Source organism: Haliotis asinina, chromosome 2, assembly GCF_037392515.1.
Source record: "Haliotis asinina isolate JCU_RB_2024 chromosome 2, JCU_Hal_asi_v2, whole genome shotgun sequence".
Lineage (NCBI taxonomy): Eukaryota > Metazoa > Mollusca > Gastropoda > Lepetellida > Haliotidae > Haliotis > Haliotis asinina.
In genome coordinates, this window is record NC_090281.1 from 10,962,722 (window position 1) to 10,983,143 (window position 20,422).

Sequence of the window (20,422 nt, forward strand, 5' to 3'; positions counted from 1 at the left end):
TCACTTTGAGGAACTTCCCGGGGCTTGGTTTGGTCGGAGTACAATGTGGTTGAGTGGATGGGTCCATTTCTTCAGTTTGGAAGTGGTTGCATGGTGCCTCCAGTGAAACGGACGCGCGAAAAGGTAGGCAAAGTGAGATTAAAAAAGGGAAATGATATGTGGAAAAGAGAGGGCTAAGTTAAGCGTTCTATTTTTTGAATTGTATTATGAGTGGTGAGCCATTCCCGGAGGTACTGCAATACCGGGTCAACCCGTGATGAGGGCGGAGCAAGCTCCGTGGCACCTCATCCCGTTGCAAAAATCAGTTTAATATCGATGTCTCCAATAGGACACGTATCAGATATTAAGCTGATAAGAACAGATACTTTTTTTTTCTTTTTGATAAAATTTAATGCATATAACAAATTTACAAGCTCGGCCTAAAAGTATATCACAAAAAAGAAGTTTTGCCCTGCAGCGCTAACAACTAAAGAACTAAAAGAGGAAATTGCCAAACCTGGCTACATGCAATACACATTCACACTATATACATCAAATGAAGATAGATCTAGATGAAACACACGTAAATGAAGCATACATAATATATATTAACAAACGAGAAATACAAACAAACATGCCATATTCTAACTGACAACCAATCAAACCATATATATATATAAAGAATCATCAACATGCACATACTATATACATCACACTATACAAACAATATACATGCACAACATCACTATGTAAAATGCTACACATGCCAAAACCTGGCTACATGCACAATACATATTTACAATATAAAGATCAAATGAAGTATGAACTGAATGAAGCGAGCATAAATGAAGCATTCGAAAAGGAAACAAGGGTAAATGAAGCGTACGTAAACCAATAAACTCAAATGAAGCGTACATAATATATAGATAGATTCACAAACTTTTATGCCACATTATGGCTACAAAGTGTCAGTCAGTTAGAGCAAAAGTATGTGCATATATTTATCTATTAAGTTAAATATGTAATTCTAATAAATGATCGGGATTGATTTTACCAAATACTGAAGTTGAAAGCCAGTACCAGGAAAAGACAGATAGCGGAAAGCGACAAAAGTCAACCTTGACACGTGTCCTAAGGAAACATAGAAAACGCAACATGATATCATTTCCATTTAATTTTCTGTGCTCAAATTTATTTGAATTCCGAATAAGCAAAATTGTATATTTTGCCAAAGTTAAAAGGTAAATGCATAATGATTTTTTATAAGAATTTGGAATTTTAGGAACCAAATTAAACCGAATGACTTCGTTAGATCTTTCCAATAAGCCAAAAGACAATTGATCTAACCACTGGAAAACGATATCCCACAAAACATCAACACACGAGCAATAGATGAAAAGATTGTCAGAAGTTTCTATTGCTATACGACAGAGTGGACAGTTAGGAGTGATAGACATTCCCCGAGTATAAAGTGTATACCCCAAGGGGAGAGAATCATAGATGAGACGATAATTGACCGATTTCGAAAGTGGATCCACGAAGGAATTGTGTAGATTAAGCCAAACCTGCTGAAAAGGAATACGTGGATACAACGTTTCAACTTTATTTTCCACAACAGTTTGTAATAAACAAGCATAGTACTGTTTTGATGTAAACCGAAACATATCTATCAAATAATTTGAATTGACAGCTTCAAACTGTCTTAAAGCCAATAAACACGTCTGATACAATAATGGCATCGTCTCAGAATGAGGAAATAATAGTGAAGCAAAAGTAGGACAATAGTGACGTAAAGACATTCCTAACCAATATTTTGCAAAAAATGTCCACTTAGTTGAAGAATTATGCAAAAGATTTTGAATGTGCTTTAAATAAAAAGAATATAATTTTGATTGGATGTGAACTACACCCAAACCCCCATCCAAAATAGGTTTATAGCACACAGACCTCCGAATAGGCTTAGCAGTGGACTGTCAAATAAAACGAAAAGTCTCCCTCTGAAAAAGGTCGACATAATGTTTTGAAAATATTGTTACAGCCCCTCGATACCAAAATTTAGACAAAGCCATGACATTGCACACAGTAGATTTGCCCAGGTGATAACACCTTAGACACACTGGCAACCGACCCGGGGCAGTGACTAGCATGGACATTCTGTCACCCAGTCTAACAATATATGGAATATCTTCAGCTTTTCCACTGTCAACTTGCAACTGGACAGTTCTCACACCAGTCTGAACAGGGGATCCCCCAATTAACATAGTTTCAGGAGTTATGCTCAGCACCTTCCCAAATCTCCTAAAGTAGGAATCCAGGAATTCATTGGATACTACACCATGAATCCAGTGTACTCTCAAATCCAGTACTTCCTTGTCGTAGGGAGAAAAGTCTATTTTAATGTCTCTATAAAATAAGCACCCATGGCGAGCCACCTCCTCGTGGTGGGTGCTGGGTAACGCTAAGTGCTCGCCAACCCCCCGTGTGGATCCGGGGGCATATTTGGTCCACCAATCCGTTGGCCGTGGGTTGCGTCCCTGTGTCGGTGGAGGAGGGGATCCTGGTGGTTGAGGGTAATGGGGGCCTCGAACGACGTTCCTGTTACTCAACACACCACTTTGGCCCTGACTTCACCTAGACGGGTGGTAGAACTGGCCCGGTTCTATCAATCGGCTGGTCACGCCATGCCCTGTGCATGGACAAACTTCCTCAGCAATTATTGTGCATGTTTGTACATTTGTGACAATGAGCGTTTGTTATTATCATACTCTATACTATAATAATTTGCCTAGAGTCCTATGCCAGAAGGCGGTGGCTCATGGGCCAATCTAGTGATGTTGACCTCCGAATGATGTATGTCTCTAATTTCTTGTCTAGGGCCGAACCAGTCTGGCATTGAATTGGTCGACAAATACAGCTATTCGTGTCATATTCGCTGGAGTATACTATCCCTGTATCCCTGGTGTCAGCATCTTGGATACCCGTTGCTAATAGACACCGTCCTTGTTGACACTCCATGGTGGGTGGGGAGCAGGGATGGTGAATGATTTTCCTTTCGCCATGACTTTCCAACAAGCTGGTTCAACTCGACATGACAAAAAACGACGTCTGGACGAACTAGATCGTCCATCCGACACAAATTCAACCACTGATTCCTGGGCTAATCGAAGCAACTGATTTTCTGCCTAACAAACTCAACCCATTTGCCGTGTCAAAAGCTATCTATGGGATCTGTGGGGAGGTGAAAAATGTCACCCGTCTCCGTAATGGTTCACTGTTAGTTGAGTGCGCACGGAGACAGCAATCTCTAAATCTTATGTCTGTTAAAACATTTGCCAATATAGAAGTTGCCGTGTCCGTGCACAAAACTCTTAATTCGTGCCGTGGTATCATACGTGACAGGGCACGCTCTCTGTATGATATGAGTGAAGAGGATATTGCAGCTGAGCTTGAAGATCAGGGGGTTACAGCAGTGAAACGTTTCACCATTAAAAAGGATGGAATTGTAACTAAAACAAATATATATCTTCTAACATTTGCCAGACCTTCTTTACCACAGTCAATTAAGGCAGGATATCTTAACATCGGGGTGGATGTGTATTGTCCCCAATCCACTCCGGTGTTATAAATGTCAACAGTTTGGTCATGGGACTTACTCATGTCGTAATCCTGCAGTATGTTATCGCTGTGGCGATCCTCATGATGGCACAGGTTGCGAGAATGATCTCAAGTGTGTTAACTGCAAAGAGACTCATGCTGCTTCTTCAAGGTCATGCCCTATATATCAAAGGGAATCGAAGATAATGAAAATAAAATGTGAAAAAAATCTCTCTTATTTTGAAGCCAAAAAACTTTTCACCACTCAGTCCTCAACCCCATCAAATATAACATATTCTGCTGCAGTTACCCGTTCTGTAGCAATGTCCTCAGCTGCATGTCAAACTGACTTGACCTGGGTCAAATCAGAAAAATCTGTGTTTTCATCTAACAAACCTGCTTCTGAACCGAAAGAATCTACTGCCCCAGTCACTCAAATAACGTCTGAGTCTCAGACAGAAATTCAGTCTGAGTCATCACAATTGACTGCTTCGCCACTAGCCACATCACAACCACCCACTATTCCAGTGAAAAAGCAGAAAGGTAAAAAATTACATATGACAGAAACACATGTTGTTCCTCTACAAAATACTTTTGGGCCTCTAGACATGGAGGTGACCCCATACTCACAGGACGAGCGGAGGTGCTTACCCCCGTCACGTTCTCGCGAAAGATCGCCCATTGAGCCACCATGACTCAGCTGGCCAATATAATTCAATGGAACTGCAGAGGGATTAAAAATAACTTTAACGAGTTACAGTTACTCGTACAAGATCATCAACCGTCGGCATTCTGTATCCAAGAGACATATCTTAAAGATACAGATAATTTTAAATTGAGACAGTATGATGCTTACCATTCTTTTTCTCCTCAGAGGGATCGTGCAACTGGAGGAGCTTCTATTTTAGTACATCACAACGTCATCCATAGCCCTGTCGCTCTAAATACACAATTGCAAACTGTAGCTGTTCGTATTACTTTGCACATGGCGCTGACATTGTGCAGTTTGTACATACCGCCCTCTTCAAATATTCACAAATCAGATCTTCAAAATTTATATGATCAACTCCCGAAGCCATGTTTAATCACGGGCGATCTTAACGGACACAACCCACTTTGGGGAAGTGTCAACACAAATAGGAAGGGTAAATCATCGAGGATTTCATATCTGATAATAACTTATGTATTTTCAATGACGATTCAGCTACTTACCTACATCCAGCTACGGGAACATATTCTTCCCTGGATATATCATTTGCCGACTCAAATTTGTGTAATGAATTCGAATGGGAGGTGCATGATGACCTGTGTGGGAGTGATCACTTCCCAACTATTCTTAAAGGCATTATCCCTGGGGATGATCCACCCTTATCCAGACGGAACTTCAAGAAGGCTGACTGGTCCTTATATAAAACACTTTGTATTGATCATTTAAAACCTGATGTTTTTGTAAACAGCGAAGATCCTATACAGCTGTTTTCAGATATAATCAATAACATTGCTGACCAAACTATCCCCAAGTCCTCTGCAATTCCACATGTTCGCAAACCATGGTTTACTAATGACTGTTAACAGGCCAGAAAGAGTAGGAGGAAAGCGGAAAAGTATTTTCGCCGCCACCCTACAGTACATAATTTAGATAGAGTAAAAATTTTAAATGCCAAGGCTCGACGCACTTTTAAACAGAGTAAACGCCTGTCTTTGAGGAACTATGTCTCCAAAATTAATTCCCGTACACCCATGTCTAAGGTGTGGAATATGATACAAAGAATTACGGGCAAAGGTTCCAGATCTACTGTTCATCATCTGAAGGATGGTGACCGGGTATTAACTGATAAATCTGATATTGCCAACAAGCTTGGTGAAACTCTCGCCAAACATTCTTCTTCGTCCAATTACGTACCTGAATTTAAACACTACCAGAAACAGCAGGAGAAGAAGAGAATAAATTTTACCTCAGACAATGGCGAAGACTATAATGAATTATTTTCATTACATGAGCTACACACTGCCCTTGAGCAAGCTCATGATACAGCGTCAGGAGCTGACTATATTCACTATCAGCTCCTGAAACATTTGCCCAAATCATGTTTGGAAACAATGCTCAATATTTTTGATTCAATATGGACTTAGGGAAAATTCCCGTCTTCTTGGCGTAATGCTATTGTAGATCCTATTCCAAAACCTGGCCGGGATCATACTGATCCGTCGAATTACAGACCAAGTTCTTAAACGAGTTGTGTCTGTAAAACCATGGAGCGTATGGTAAACAGTCGATTAACATGGTTTCTTGAAACTAACAACCTTATCACAAATATTCAGTGTGGTTTCAGGAAGAATCGTAGTACCATTGATCATTTGGTACGTTTAGAATCCTTTGTAAAAAATGCATTTATCAATAAGCAACATGCTGTACCGATCTTTTTTTGATCTCGAGAAAGCATACGATACCACCTGGAAGCATGGCATTTTAAAGGATTTACATGGTTTCGGTTTAAGGGGTCGTTTACCTCTGTTTATATCGCAATTTTTACAAGGCAGGCAATTTCAAGTCCGAGTAGGTTCTACCCTGTCTGATCATTACAATCAGCATCAGGGTGTTCCGCAAGGCAGCATTTTGTCTGTGACCTTATTTAGTATCAAGATCAACAGTTTATCCAAGGTTTTAAACGATTCAATAGATGGATCACTTTTCGTGGATGATTTTAATATTTCCTGTCGCGGTAAGAATATGCATACTATTGAACGGCAACTGCAATTATGTTTAAACAAAATAAATAAATGGTGTCTTGAGAATGGTTTTAAATTTTCTAAGACAAAAACTAATTGCTTCCATTTCTGCCGTAAGTATAAACCACATAAGGACCCAGAATTATTTTTAAATGGCACTCCTATCAAAGTCGTTAAGGAGGCCAAGTTCTTAGGTTTGATTTTCGACTCTCATTTAACTTTTCTTCCGCATATCAAATACTTGAAAACTAAATGCCTGAAGGCACTTGATCTATTGAAAGTTGTGTCAAATTCAAAATGGGGAGGGGATCAAGCTACTCTCCTGCACCTATACCGTGCACTTGTCCGTTCGAAGCTTGATTATGGCTCCATCATTTATGGTGGAGCCTGTAAAAGCAATCTAAAACTCCTTGATTCTATCCACCACCAAGGTCTGAGACTTTGTCTTTGGTCGTTCCGAACTTCTCCTATTGACAGTCTCTATGTCGAAGCCGATGAACCATCTCTTACACAGCGCCGTATCAAATTAGCTCTACAATATATTACAAAACTATACTCTAACGAATCCAACCCTGCTTTTAACTGTGTTTTCGATCCTCTTTATGAGCATTTATACATCAAAAAGTCTTCTCTTGTTCCACCTTTTGGGCACAGAATTAAACCATTCATTTCTGCTGCCGGCATTGAGCTGAAAAGTATAGCGCCTTCTCGTCTTCTCCTCCTTGGCAATTAGTGAGGCCACAAGTTGACCTCACATTAACAAAGTTTAAAAAATCAGACACAAACGAATTACAATATAAACAAGAGTTTATGCAATTAAAAAATAATTATAGTACATACAAATCCTTATTTACAGATGGTTCCAAGGATGGTTGCACAGTTGCTTGTGCCACTGTCATTGGATCCAGAACAATATCTTCTCGATTACCTGATAACAGCTCCATTTTCACTGCAGAAGCTAACGCAATATTAACGGCTCTTCAATATATTCAAAGACATCCTAATCATGTACAGTATATAATTTTTTCTGATTCTCTTTCTTGCCTTCAGGCTATTAAAAATTTGTCTTGTAAACATCCACTTTTAATTGACATAATTGAATTGTATAATGATCTTACAACTGGCAGTGCGACATCTTTTGTTGGTTACCCAGCCATGTCGGTATTTCTGGGAATGCAATGGCCGATCTTGCTGCTAAGGCTGCACTCAACAAATCTGTGACACCACGACTTATTCCATGCAGTGACTTTAAAGCTAGCATTAGAACTTACATTCGTGATCTGATGCAAAAGAAGTGGGACACCCAAGTTGGAATAAATAAATTACATGCCATAAAACCTTATATTGGTTACACTCACTTGGGCTGTCAGTCCAGATTTGAAGAGGTCGCATTGGCCATACGCGTTACACCCACAGTTATTTACTAAAAGGTGATGATCCTCCGTTTTGTATCCCTTGTGATGAGAGAACCACGGTCAAGCATATCCTGCTTGACTGTTGAATTCTCCATCATAAGGGATAACTATATATTTCAATGTCAAAACAATGAAGGATCTTTTTAGCACAGTTAGTACTCATTTAATTCTTGGATTTTTAAAAGAAATTGATTTTCTTATTGAATTGTAATTGATATGTTCTGTAGATAGTTGTATTTTAATGATTGGTAGTTTAAATTAGTAACTTAGATTGTTAGTGGCTGTACCCTCAACGGGGGTTGAAGTATTGTAAAATTATTGTCCTCCTGAGAGGGTACGTAAGTCCAATACTCTCATAGTCAATTTAAATCTACTACTAGTTTTTAATCGTAGAATATTTGTTGTTTTTAAGTCATGGCTAAATTTCAGGATAATCGCCAATAGCTGAAGGGGTGGTGTAAATCCAGCTAGGTTTCATGCAGGTAGCAGAAGTAATGTAAGTCCCCATGGACCTTAGTATGGTGATCTACTTCAGTTGTTGGCGATCTATAGCCCCGGTTTTATGTTGTATTGTCTTCTTTAAATCCAATGTTTTAACTTTCAATGCTAGTTTTATGTTCTGTGATACTCTAGTGTTTTTACTGTCCTTCGCTGACAGGTTTTACTTTTTCTCTTTTCTCATCCTAACATTACTATAACTTATTTTGTTCTCGTCACGATATGGCTGCAATATTGCCGATGTGACGTTAAATGTTAACTCACTCACTCACTCACTCTATAAAATACTGAGCCCACTGAAAGCAGTAATCGCACTCTATTTTCGTTCTTAAACGTCACAAACCAAGTGCCATTCGCCTTTGGTTTCCATATTGAAAGAATTGGTTGCATGTTGAATAATATCAAACACATTTTCCCTGTCAAAATTTCTAATTGCAGATTTCATACGAACCGTCTGATGTATCGTCCTCCGATCCAGGAAACGGGTCGGCACAGCAGGTTCCACAACTGCAGCATGATAGGCCATGGTCCTTAAGAACAATGGGGGTAGACCCAGAGGTCACATGAAATATGACAATTTTTGTGAAGGCAACAAAATGTTAAAATAACCTTATTTATTCCTTTGAATACACAGAGTGCAGGCGCTAAAACGTCGGGGCGACGTAGGAAAAGCATCCTGCAGCTAGCGCCATGAGCCGGTGGATTGGCGCTTAATTAACGAGGCGCGGGGACACAGCACTTGGAGGAGTTTGTGCAGTCACCCCCAGACAAGCGTAAACAAACAGTGCAACTGACCGCGTGGACTAAATCCACTAAACTTAAATACAGTGCAAGTATCAAAACAATGGTAGGATACGTGAACTTTAGTCACAAATGTTGTTTTATTTAAAAAATATAATGAAAGTTAAAGACATTTTGAAATTTCAATGTAAACTGATCCAGGGGAAACGCGCCGAAGTTTCTGGTATCTCCTTACCACTTGAAAACACTTACTAGGGGTTAGCTGGCTCTTAAGACGTGTGTTATCGGGCAGAATGTGGTTGTGAGGGTGTGAGAATCTACGACGTTATTACCGGCGTGCGACACCATGGCCAACGTCCTTGGATACTGGGACAGACAAACTGCAAGTGGAAAATAAATCACTTTGAGGAACTTCCCGGGGCTTGGTTTGGTCGGAGTACAATGTGGTTGAGTGGATGGGTCCATTTCTTCAGTTTGGAAGTGGTTGCATGGTGCCTCCAGTGAAACGGACGCGCGAAAAGGTAGGCAAAGTGAGATTAAAAAAGGGAAATGATATGTGGAAAAGAGAGGGCTAAGTTAAGCGTTCTATTTTTTGAATTGTATTATGAGTGGTGAGCCATTCCCGGAGGTACTGCAATACCGGGTCAACCCGTGATGAGGGCGGAGCAAGCTCCGTGGCACCTCATCCCGTTGCAAAAATCAGTTTAATATCGATGTCTCCAATAGGACACGTATCAGATATTAAGCTGATAAGAACAGATACTTTTTTTTTCTTTTTGATAAAATTTAATGCATATAACAAATTTACAAGCTCGGCCTAAAAGTATATCACAAAAAAGAAGTTTTGCCCTGCAGCGCTAACAACTAAAGAACTAAAAGAGGAAATTGCCAAACCTGGCTACATGCAATACACATTCACACTATATACATCAAATGAAGATAGATCTAGATGAAACACACGTAAATGAAGCATACATAATATATATTAACAAACGAGAAATACAAACAAACATGCCATATTCTAACTGACAACCAATCAAACCATATATATATATAAAGAATCATCAACATGCACATACTATATACATCACACTATACAAACAATATACATGCACAACATCACTATGTAAAATGCTACACATGCCAAAACCTGGCTACATGCACAATACATATTTACAATATAAAGATCAAATGAAGTATGAACTGAATGAAGCGAGCATAAATGAAGCATTCGAAAAGGAAACGAGGGTAAATGAAGCGTACGTAAACCAATAAACTCAAATGAAGCGTACATAATATATAGATAGATTCACAAACTTTTATGCCACATTATGGCTACAAAGTGTCAGTCAGTTAGAGCAAAAGTATGTGCATATATTTATCTATTAAGTTAAATATGTAATTCTAATAAATGATCGGGATTGATTTTACCAAATACTGAAGTTGAAAGCCAGTACCAGGAAAAGACAGATAGCGGAAAGCGACAAAAGTCAACCTTGACACGTGTCCTAAGGAAACATAGAAAACGCAACATGATATCATTTCCATTTAATTTTCTGTGCTCAAATTTATTTGAATTCCGAATAAGCAAAATTGTATATTTTGCCAAAGTTAAAAGGTAAATGCATAATGATTTTTTATAAGAATTTGGAATTTTAGGAACCAAATTAAACCGAATGACTTCGTTAGATCTTTCCAATAAGCCAAAAGACAATTGATCTAACCACTGGAAAACGATATCCCACAAAACATCAACACACGAGCAATAGATGAAAAGATTGTCAGAAGTTTCTATTGCTATACGACAGAGTGGACAGTTAGGAGTGATAGACATTCCCCGAGTATAAAGTGTATACCCCAAGGGGAGAGAATCATAGATGAGACGATAATTGACCGATTTCGAAAGTGGATCCACGAAGGAATTGTGTAGATTAAGCCAAACCTGCTGAAAAGGAATACGTGGATACAACGTTTCAACTTTATTTTCCACAACAGTTTGTAATAAACAAGCATAGTACTGTTTTGATGTAAACCGAAACATATCTATCAAATAATTTGAATTGACAGCTTCAAACTGTCTTAAAGCCAATAAACACGTCTGATACAATAATGGCATCGTCTCAGAATGAGGAAATAATAGTGAAGCAAAAGTAGGACAATAGTGACGTAAAGACATTCCTAACCAATATTTTGCAAAAAATGTCCACTTAGTTGAAGAATTATGCAAAAGATTTTGAATGTGCTTTAAATAAAAAGAATATAATTTTGATTGGATGTGAACTACACCCAAACCCCCATCCAAAATAGGTTTATAGCACACAGACCTCCGAATAGGCTTAGCAGTGGACTGTCAAATAAAACGAAAAGTCTCCCTCTGAAAAAGGTCGACATAATGTTTTGAAAATATTGTTACAGCCCCTCGATACCAAAATTTAGACAAAGCCATGACATTGCACACAGTAGATTTGCCCAGGTGATAACACCTTAGACACACTGGCAACCGACCCGGGGCAGTGACTAGCATGGACATTCTGTCACCCAGTCTAACAATATATGGAATATCTTCAGCTTTTCCACTGTCAACTTGCAACTGGACAGTTCTCACACCAGTCTGAACAGGGGATCCCCCAATTAACATAGTTTCAGGAGTTATGCTCAGCACCTTCCCAAATCTCCTAAAGTAGGAATCCAGGAATTCATTGGATACTACACCATGAATCCAGTGTACTCTCAAATCCAGTACTTCCTTGTCGTAGGGAGAAAAGTCTATTTTAATGTCTATAAAATAAGCACCCATGGCGAGCCACCTCCTCGTGGTGGGTGCTGGGTAACGCTAAGTGCTCGCCAACCCCCCGTGTGGATCCGGGGGCATATTTGGTCCACCAATCCGTTGGCCGTGGGTTGCGTCCCTGTGTCGGTGGAGGAGGGGATCCTGGTGGTTGAGGGTAATGGGGGCCTCGAACGACGTTCCTGTTACTCAACACACCACTTTGGCCCTGACTTCACCTAGACGGGTGGTAGAACTGGCCCGGTTCTATCAATCGGCTGGTCACGCCATGCCCTGTGCATGGACAAACTTCCTCAGCAATTATTGTGCATGTTTGTACATTTGTGACAATGAGCGTTTGTTATTATCATACTCTATACTATAATAATTTGCCTAGAGTCCTATGCCAGAAGGCGGTGGCTCATGGGCCAATCTAGTGATGTTGACCTCCGAATGATGTATGTCTCTAATTTCTTGTCTAGGGCCGAACCAGTCTGGCATTGAATTGGTCGACAAATACAGCTATTCGTGTCATATTCGCTGGAGTATACTATCCCTGTATCCCTGGTGTCAGCATCTTGCATACCCGTTGCTAATAGACACCGTCCTTGTTGACACTCCATGGTGGGTGGGGAGCAGGGATGGTGAATGATTTTCCTTTCGCCATGACTTTCCAACAAGCTGGTTCAACTCGACATGACAAAAAACGACGTCTGGACGAACTAGATCGTCCATCCGACACAAATTCAACCACTGATTCCTGGGCTAATCGAAGCAACTGATTTTCTGCCTAACAAACTCAACCCATTTGCCGTGTCAAAAGCTATCTATGGGATCTGTGGGGAGGTGAAAAATGTCACCCGTCTCCGTAATGGTTCACTGTTAGTTGAGTGCGCACGGAGACAGCAATCTCTAAATCTTATGTCTGTTAAAACATTTGCCAATATAGAAGTTGCCGTGTCCGTGCACAAAACTCTTAATTCGTGCCGTGGTATCATACGTGACAGGGCACGCTCTCTGTATGATATGAGTGAAGAGGATATTGCAGCTGAGCTTGAAGATCAGGGGGTTACAGCAGTGAAACGTTTCACCATTAAAAAGGATGGAATTGTAACTAAAACAAATATATATCTTCTAACATTTGCCAGACCTTCTTTACCACAGTCAATTAAGGCAGGATATCTTAACATCGGGGTGGATGTGTATTGTCCCCAATCCACTCCGGTGTTATAAATGTCAACAGTTTGGTCATGGGACTTACTCATGTCGTAATCCTGCAGTATGTTATCGCTGTGGCGATCCTCATGATGGCACAGGTTGCGAGAATGATCTCAAGTGTGTTAACTGCAAAGAGACTCATGCTGCTTCTTCAAGGTCATGCCCTATATATCAAAGGGAATCGAAGATAATGAAAATAAAATGTGAAAAAAATCTCTCTTATTTTGAAGCCAAAAAACTTTTCACCACTCAGTCCTCAACCCCATCAAATATAACATATTCTGCTGCAGTTACCCGTTCTGTAGCAATGTCCTCAGCTGCATGTCAAACTGACTTGACCTGGGTCAAATCAGAAAAATCTGTGTTTTCATCTAACAAACCTGCTTCTGAACCGAAAGAATCTACTGCCCCAGTCACTCAAATAACGTCTGAGTCTCAGACAGAAATTCAGTCTGAGTCATCACAATTGACTGCTTCGCCACTAGCCACATCACAACCACCCACTATTCCAGTGAAAAAGCAGAAAGGTAAAAAATTACATATGACAGAAACACATGTTGTTCCTCTACAAAATACTTTTGGGCCTCTAGACATGGAGGTGACCCCATACTCACAGGACGAGCGGAGGTGCTTACCCCCGTCACGTTCTCGCGAAAGATCGCCCATTGAGCCACCATGACTCAGCTGGCCAATATAATTCAATGGAACTGCAGAGGGATTAAAAATAACTTTAACGAGTTACAGTTACTCGTACAAGATCATCAACCGTCGGCATTCTGTATCCAAGAGACATATCTTAAAGATACAGATAATTTTAAATTGAGACAGTATGATGCTTACCATTCTTTTTCTCCTCAGAGGGATCGTGCAACTGGAGGAGCTTCTATTTTAGTACATCACAACGTCATCCATAGCCCTGTCGCTCTAAATACACAATTGCAAACTGTAGCTGTTCGTATTACTTTGCACATGGCGCTGACATTGTGCAGTTTGTACATACCGCCCTCTTCAAATATTCACAAATCAGATCTTCAAAATTTATATGATCAACTCCCGAAGCCATGTTTAATCACGGGCGATCTTAACGGACACAACCCACTTTGGGGAAGTGTCAACACAAATAGGAAGGGTAAATCATCGAGGATTTCATATCTGATAATAACTTATGTATTTTCAATGACGATTCAGCTACTTACCTACATCCAGCTACGGGAACATATTCTTCCCTGGATATATCATTTGCCGACTCAAATTTGTGTAATGAATTCGAATGGGAGGTGCATGATGACCTGTGTGGGAGTGATCACTTCCCAACTATTCTTAAAGGCATTATCCCTGGGGATGATCCACCCTTATCCAGACGGAACTTCAAGAAGGCTGACTGGTCCTTATATAAAACACTTTGTATTGATCATTTAAAACCTGATGTTTTTGTAAACAGCGAAGATCCTATACAGCTGTTTTCAGATATAATCAATAACATTGCTGACCAAACTATCCCCAAGTCCTCTGCAATTCCACATGTTCGCAAACCATGGTTTACTAATGACTGTTAACAGGCCAGAAAGAGTAGGAGGAAAGCGGAAAAGTATTTTCGCCGCCACCCTACAGTACATAATTTAGATAGAGTAAAAATTTTAAATGCCAAGGCTCGACGCACTTTTAAACAGAGTAAACGCCTGTCTTTGAGGAACTATGTCTCCAAAATTAATTCCCGTACACCCATGTCTAAGGTGTGGAATATGATACAAAGAATTACGGGCAAAGGTTCCAGATCTACTGTTCATCATCTGAAGGATGGTGACCGGGTATTAACTGATAAATCTGATATTGCCAACAAGCTTGGTGAAACTCTCGCCAAACATTCTTCTTCGTCCAATTACGTACCTGAATTTAAACACTACCAGAAACAGCAGGAGAAGAAGAGAATAAATTTTACCTCAGACAATGGCGAAGACTATAATGAATTATTTTCATTACATGAGCTACACACTGCCCTTGAGCAAGCTCATGATACAGCGTCAGGAGCTGACTATATTCACTATCAGCTCCTGAAACATTTGCCCAAATCATGTTTGGAAACAATGCTCAATATTTTTGATTCAATATGGACTTAGGGAAAATTCCCGTCTTCTTGGCGTAATGCTATTGTAGATCCTATTCCAAAACCTGGCCGGGATCATACTGATCCGTCGAATTACAGACCAAGTTCTTAAACGAGTTGTGTCTGTAAAACCATGGAGCGTATGGTAAACAGTCGATTAACATGGTTTCTTGAAACTAACAACCTTATCACAAATATTCAGTGTGGTTTCAGGAAGAATCGTAGTACCATTGATCATTTGGTACGTTTAGAATCCTTTGTAAAAAATGCATTTATCAATAAGCAACATGCTGTACCGATCTTTTTTTGATCTCGAGAAAGCATACGATACCACCTGGAAGCATGGCATTTTAAAGGATTTACATGGTTTCGGTTTAAGGGGTCGTTTACCTCTGTTTATATCGCAATTTTTACAAGGCAGGCAATTTCAAGTCCGAGTAGGTTCTACCCTGTCTGATCATTACAATCAGCATCAGGGTGTTCCGCAAGGCAGCATTTTGTCTGTGACCTTATTTAGTATCAAGATCAACAGTTTATCCAAGGTTTTAAACGATTCAATAGATGGATCACTTTTCGTGGATGATTTTAATATTTCCTGTCGCGGTAAGAATATGCATACTATTGAACGGCAACTGCAATTATGTTTAAACAAAATAAATAAATGGTGTCTTGAGAATGGTTTTAAATTTTCTAAGACAAAAACTAATTGCTTCCATTTCTGCCGTAAGTATAAACCACATAAGGACCCAGAATTATTTTTAAATGGCACTCCTATCAAAGTCGTTAAGGAGGCCAAGTTCTTAGGTTTGATTTTCGACTCTCATTTAACTTTTCTTCCGCATATCAAATACTTGAAAACTAAATGCCTGAAGGCACTTGATCTATTGAAAGTTGTGTCAAATTCAAAATGGGGAGGGGATCAAGCTACTCTCCTGCACCTATACCGTGCACTTGTCCATTCGAAGCTTGATTATGGCTCCATCATTTATGGTGGAGCCTGTAAAAGCAATCTAAAACTCCTTGATTCTATCCACCACCAAGGTCTGAGACTTTGTCTTTGGTCGTTCCGAACTTCTCCTATTGACAGTCTCTATGTCGAAGCCGATGAACCATCTCTTACACAGCGCCGTATCAAATTAGCTCTACAATATATTACAAAACTATACTCTAACGAATCCAACCCTGCTTTTAACTGTGTTTTCGATCCTCTTTATGAGCATTTATACATCAAAAAGTCTTCTCTTGTTCCACCTTTTGGGCACAGAATTAAACCATTCATTTCTGCTGCCGGCATTGAGCTGAAAAGTATAGCGCCTTCTCGTCTTCTCCTCCTTGGCAATTAGTGAGGCCACAAGTTGACCTCACATTAACAAAGTTTAAAAAATCAGACACAAACGAATTACAATATAAACAAGAGTTTATGCAATTAAAAAATAATTATAGTACATACAAATCCTTATTTACAGATGGTTCCAAGGATGGTTGCACAGTTGCTTGTGCCACTGTCATTGGATCCAGAACAATATCTTCTCGATTACCTGATAACAGCTCCATTTTCACTGCAGAAGCTAACGCAATATTAACGGCTCTTCAATATATTCAAAGACATCCTAATCATGTACAGTATATAATTTTTTCTGATTCTCTTTCTTGCCTTCAGGCTATTAAAAATTTGTCTTGTAAACATCCACTTTTAATTGACATAATTGAATTGTATAATGATCTTACAACTGGCAGTGCGACATCTTTTGTTGGTTACCCAGCCATGTCGGTATTTCTGGGAATGCAATGGCCGATCTTGCTGCTAAGGCTGCACTCAACAAATCTGTGACACCACGACTTATTCCATGCAGTGACTATAAAGCTAGCATTAGAACTTACATTCGTGATCTGATGCAAAAGAAGTGGGACACCCAAGTTGGAATAAATAAATTACATGCCATAAAACCTTATATTGGTTACACTCACTTGGGCTGTCAGTCCAGATTTGAAGAGGTCGCATTGGCCATACGCGTTACACCCACAGTTATTTACTAAAAGGTGATGATCCTCCGTTTTGTATCCCTTGTGATGAGAGAACCACGGTCAAGCATATCCTGCTTGACTGTTGAATTCTCCATCATAAGGGATAACTATATATTTCAATGTCAAAACAATGAAGGATCTTTTTAGCACAGTTAGTACTCATTTAATTCTTGGATTTTTAAAAGAAATTGATTTTCTTATTGAATTGTAATTGATATGTTCTGTAGATAGTTGTATTTTAATGATTGGTAGTTTAAATTAGTAACTTAGATTGTTAGTGGCTGTACCCTCAACGGGGGTTGAAGTATTGTAAAATTATTGTCCTCCTGAGAGGGTACGTAAGTCCAATACTCTCATAGTCAATTTAAATCTACTACTAGTTTTTAATCGTAGAATATTTGTTGTTTTTAAGTCATGGCTAAATTTCAGGATAATCGCCAATAGCTGAAGGGGTGGTGTAAATCCAGCTAGGTTTCATGCAGGTAGCAGAAGTAATGTAAGTCCCCATGGACCTTAGTATGGTGATCTACTTCAGTTGTTGGCGATCTATAGCCCCGGTTTTATGTTGTATTGTCTTCTTTAAATCCAATGTTTTAACTTTCAATGCTAGTTTTATGTTCTGTGATACTCTAGTGTTTTTACTGTCCTTCGCTGACAGGTTTTACTTTTTCTCTTTTCTCATCCTAACATTACTATAACTTATTTTGTTCTCGTCACGATATGGCTGCAATATTGCCGATGTGACGTTAAATGTTAACTCACTCACTCACTCACTCTATAAAATACTGAGCCCACTGAAAGCAGTAATCGCACTCTATTTTCGTTCTTAAACGTCACAAACCAAGTGCCATTCGCCTTTGGTTTCCATATTGAAAGAATTGGTTGCATGTTGAATAATATCAAACACATTTTCCCTGTCAAAATTTCTAATTGCAGATTTCATACGAATCGTCTGATGTATCGTCCTCCGATCCAGGAAACGGGTCGGCACAGCAGGTTCCACAACTGCAGCATGATAGGCCATGGTCCTTAAGAACAATGGGGGTAGACCCAGAGGTCACATGAAATATGACAATTTTTGTGAAGGCAACAAAATGTTAAAATAACCTTATTTATTCCTTTGAATACACAGAGTGCAGGCGCTAAAACGTCGGGGCGACGTAGGAAAAGCATCCTGCAGCTAGCGCCATGAGCCGGTGGATTGGCGCTTAATTAACGAGGCGCGGGGACACAGCACTTGGAGGAGTTTGTGCAGTCACCCCCAGACAAGCGTAAACAAACAGTGCAACTGACCGCGTGGACTAAATCCACTAAACTTAAATACAGTGCAAGTATCAAAACAATGGTAGGATACGTGAACTTTAGTCACAAATGTTGTTTTATTTAAAAAATATAATGAAAGTTAAAGACATTTTGAAATTTCAATGTAAACTGATCCAGGGGAAACGCGCCGAAGTTTCTGGTATCTCCTTACCACTTGAAAACACTTACTAGGGGTTAGCTGGCTCTTAAGACGTGTGTTATCGGGCAGAATGTGGTTGTGAGGGTGTGAGAATCTACGACGTTATTACCGGCGTGCGACACCATGGCCAACGTCCTTGGATACTGGGACAGACAAACTGCAAGTGGAAAATAAATCACTTTGAGGAACTTCCCGGGGCTTGGTTTGGTCGGAGTACAATGTGGTTGAGTGGATGGGTCCATTTCTTCAGTTTGGAAGTGGTTGCATGGTGCCTCCAGTGAAACGGACGCGCGAAAAGGTAGGCAAAGTGAGATTAAAAAAGGGAAATGATATGTGGAAAAGAGAGGGCTAAGTTAAGCGTTCTATTTTTTGAATTGTATTATGAGTGGTGAGCCATTCCCGGAGGTACTGCAATACCGGGTCAACCCGTGATGAGGGCGGAGCAAGCTCCGTGGCACCTCATCCCGTTGCAAAAATCAGTTTAATATCGATGTCTCCAATAGGACACGTATCAGATATTAAGCTGATAAGAACAGATACTTTTTTTTTCTTTTTGATAAAATTTAATGCATATAACAAATTTACAAGCTCGGCCTAAAAGTATATCACAAAAAAGAAGTTTTGCCCTGCAGCGCTAACAACTAAAGAACTAAAAGAGGAAATTGCCAAACCTGGCTACATGCAATACACATTCACACTACATACATCAAATGAAGATAGATCTAGATGAAACACACGTAAATGAAGCATACATAATATATATTAACAAACGAGAAATACAAACAAACATGCCATATTCTAACTGACAACCAATCAAACCATATATATATATAAAGAATCATCAACATGCACATACTATATACATCACACTATACAAACAATATACATGCACAACATCACTATGTAAAATGCTACACATGCCAAAACCTGGCTACATGCACAATACATATTTACAATATAAAGATCAAATGAAGTATGAACTGAATGAAGCGAGCATAAATGAAGCATTCGAAAAGGAAACAAGGGTAAATGAAGCGTACGTAAACCAATAAACTCAAATGAAGCGTACATAATATATAGATAGATTCACAAACTTTTATGCCACATTATGGCTACAAAGTGTCAGTCAGTTAGAGCAAAAGTATGTGCATATATTTATCTATTAAGTTAAATATGTAATTCTAATAAATGATCGGGATTGATTTTACCAAATACTGAAGTTGAAAGCCAGTACCAGGAAAAGACAGATAGCGGAAAGCGACAAAAGTCAACCTTGACACGTGTCCTAAGGAAACATAGAAAACGCAACATGATATCATTTCCATTTAATTTTCTGTGCTCAAATTTATTTGAATTCCGAATAAGCAAAATTGTATATTTTGCCAAAGTTAAAAGGTAAATGCATAATGATTTTTTATAAGAATTTGGAATTTTAGGAACCAAATTAAACCGAATGACTTCGTTAGATCTTTCCAATAAGCCAAAAGACAATTGATCTAACCACTGGAAAACGATATCCCACAAAACATCAACACACGAGCAATAGATGAAAAGATTGTCAGAAGTTCCTATTGCTATACGACAGAGTGGACAGTTAGGAGTGATAGACATTCCCCGAGTATAAAGTGTATACCCCAAGGGGAGAGAATCATAGATGAGACGATAATTGACCGATTTCGAAAGTGGATCCACGAAGGAATTGTGTAGATTAAGCCAAACCTGCTGAAAAGGAATACGTGGATACAACGTTTCAACTTTATTTTCCACAACAGTTTGTAATAAACAAGCATAGTACTGTTTTGATGTAAACCGAAACATATCTATCAAATAATTTGAATTGACAGCTTCAAACTGTCTTAAAGCCAATAAACACGTCTGATACAATAATG

General features: G+C 39.3%; 3 non-coding genes across 3 annotated transcripts; all 3 read right to left on the bottom strand.

The window, feature by feature from the left end:
• Window positions 1-208: 208 nt before the first annotated feature.
• On the bottom strand, window positions 209-392 carry LOC137274921 (U2 spliceosomal RNA). The gene has a single exon (XR_010956272.1). It is a non-coding gene; the product is annotated as a U2 spliceosomal RNA (small nuclear RNA).
• Window positions 393-9,563: 9,171 nt separating this feature from the next.
• LOC137274922 (U2 spliceosomal RNA) lies at window positions 9,564-9,747 on the bottom strand. Its single transcript, XR_010956273.1, has one exon. It is a non-coding gene; the product is annotated as a U2 spliceosomal RNA (small nuclear RNA).
• A 9,169-nt stretch (window positions 9,748-18,916) lies between these two features.
• On the bottom strand, window positions 18,917-19,100 carry LOC137274924 (U2 spliceosomal RNA). The gene has a single exon (XR_010956275.1). It is a non-coding gene; the product is annotated as a U2 spliceosomal RNA (small nuclear RNA).
• Between the last annotated feature and the right edge of the window lie 1,322 nt (window positions 19,101-20,422).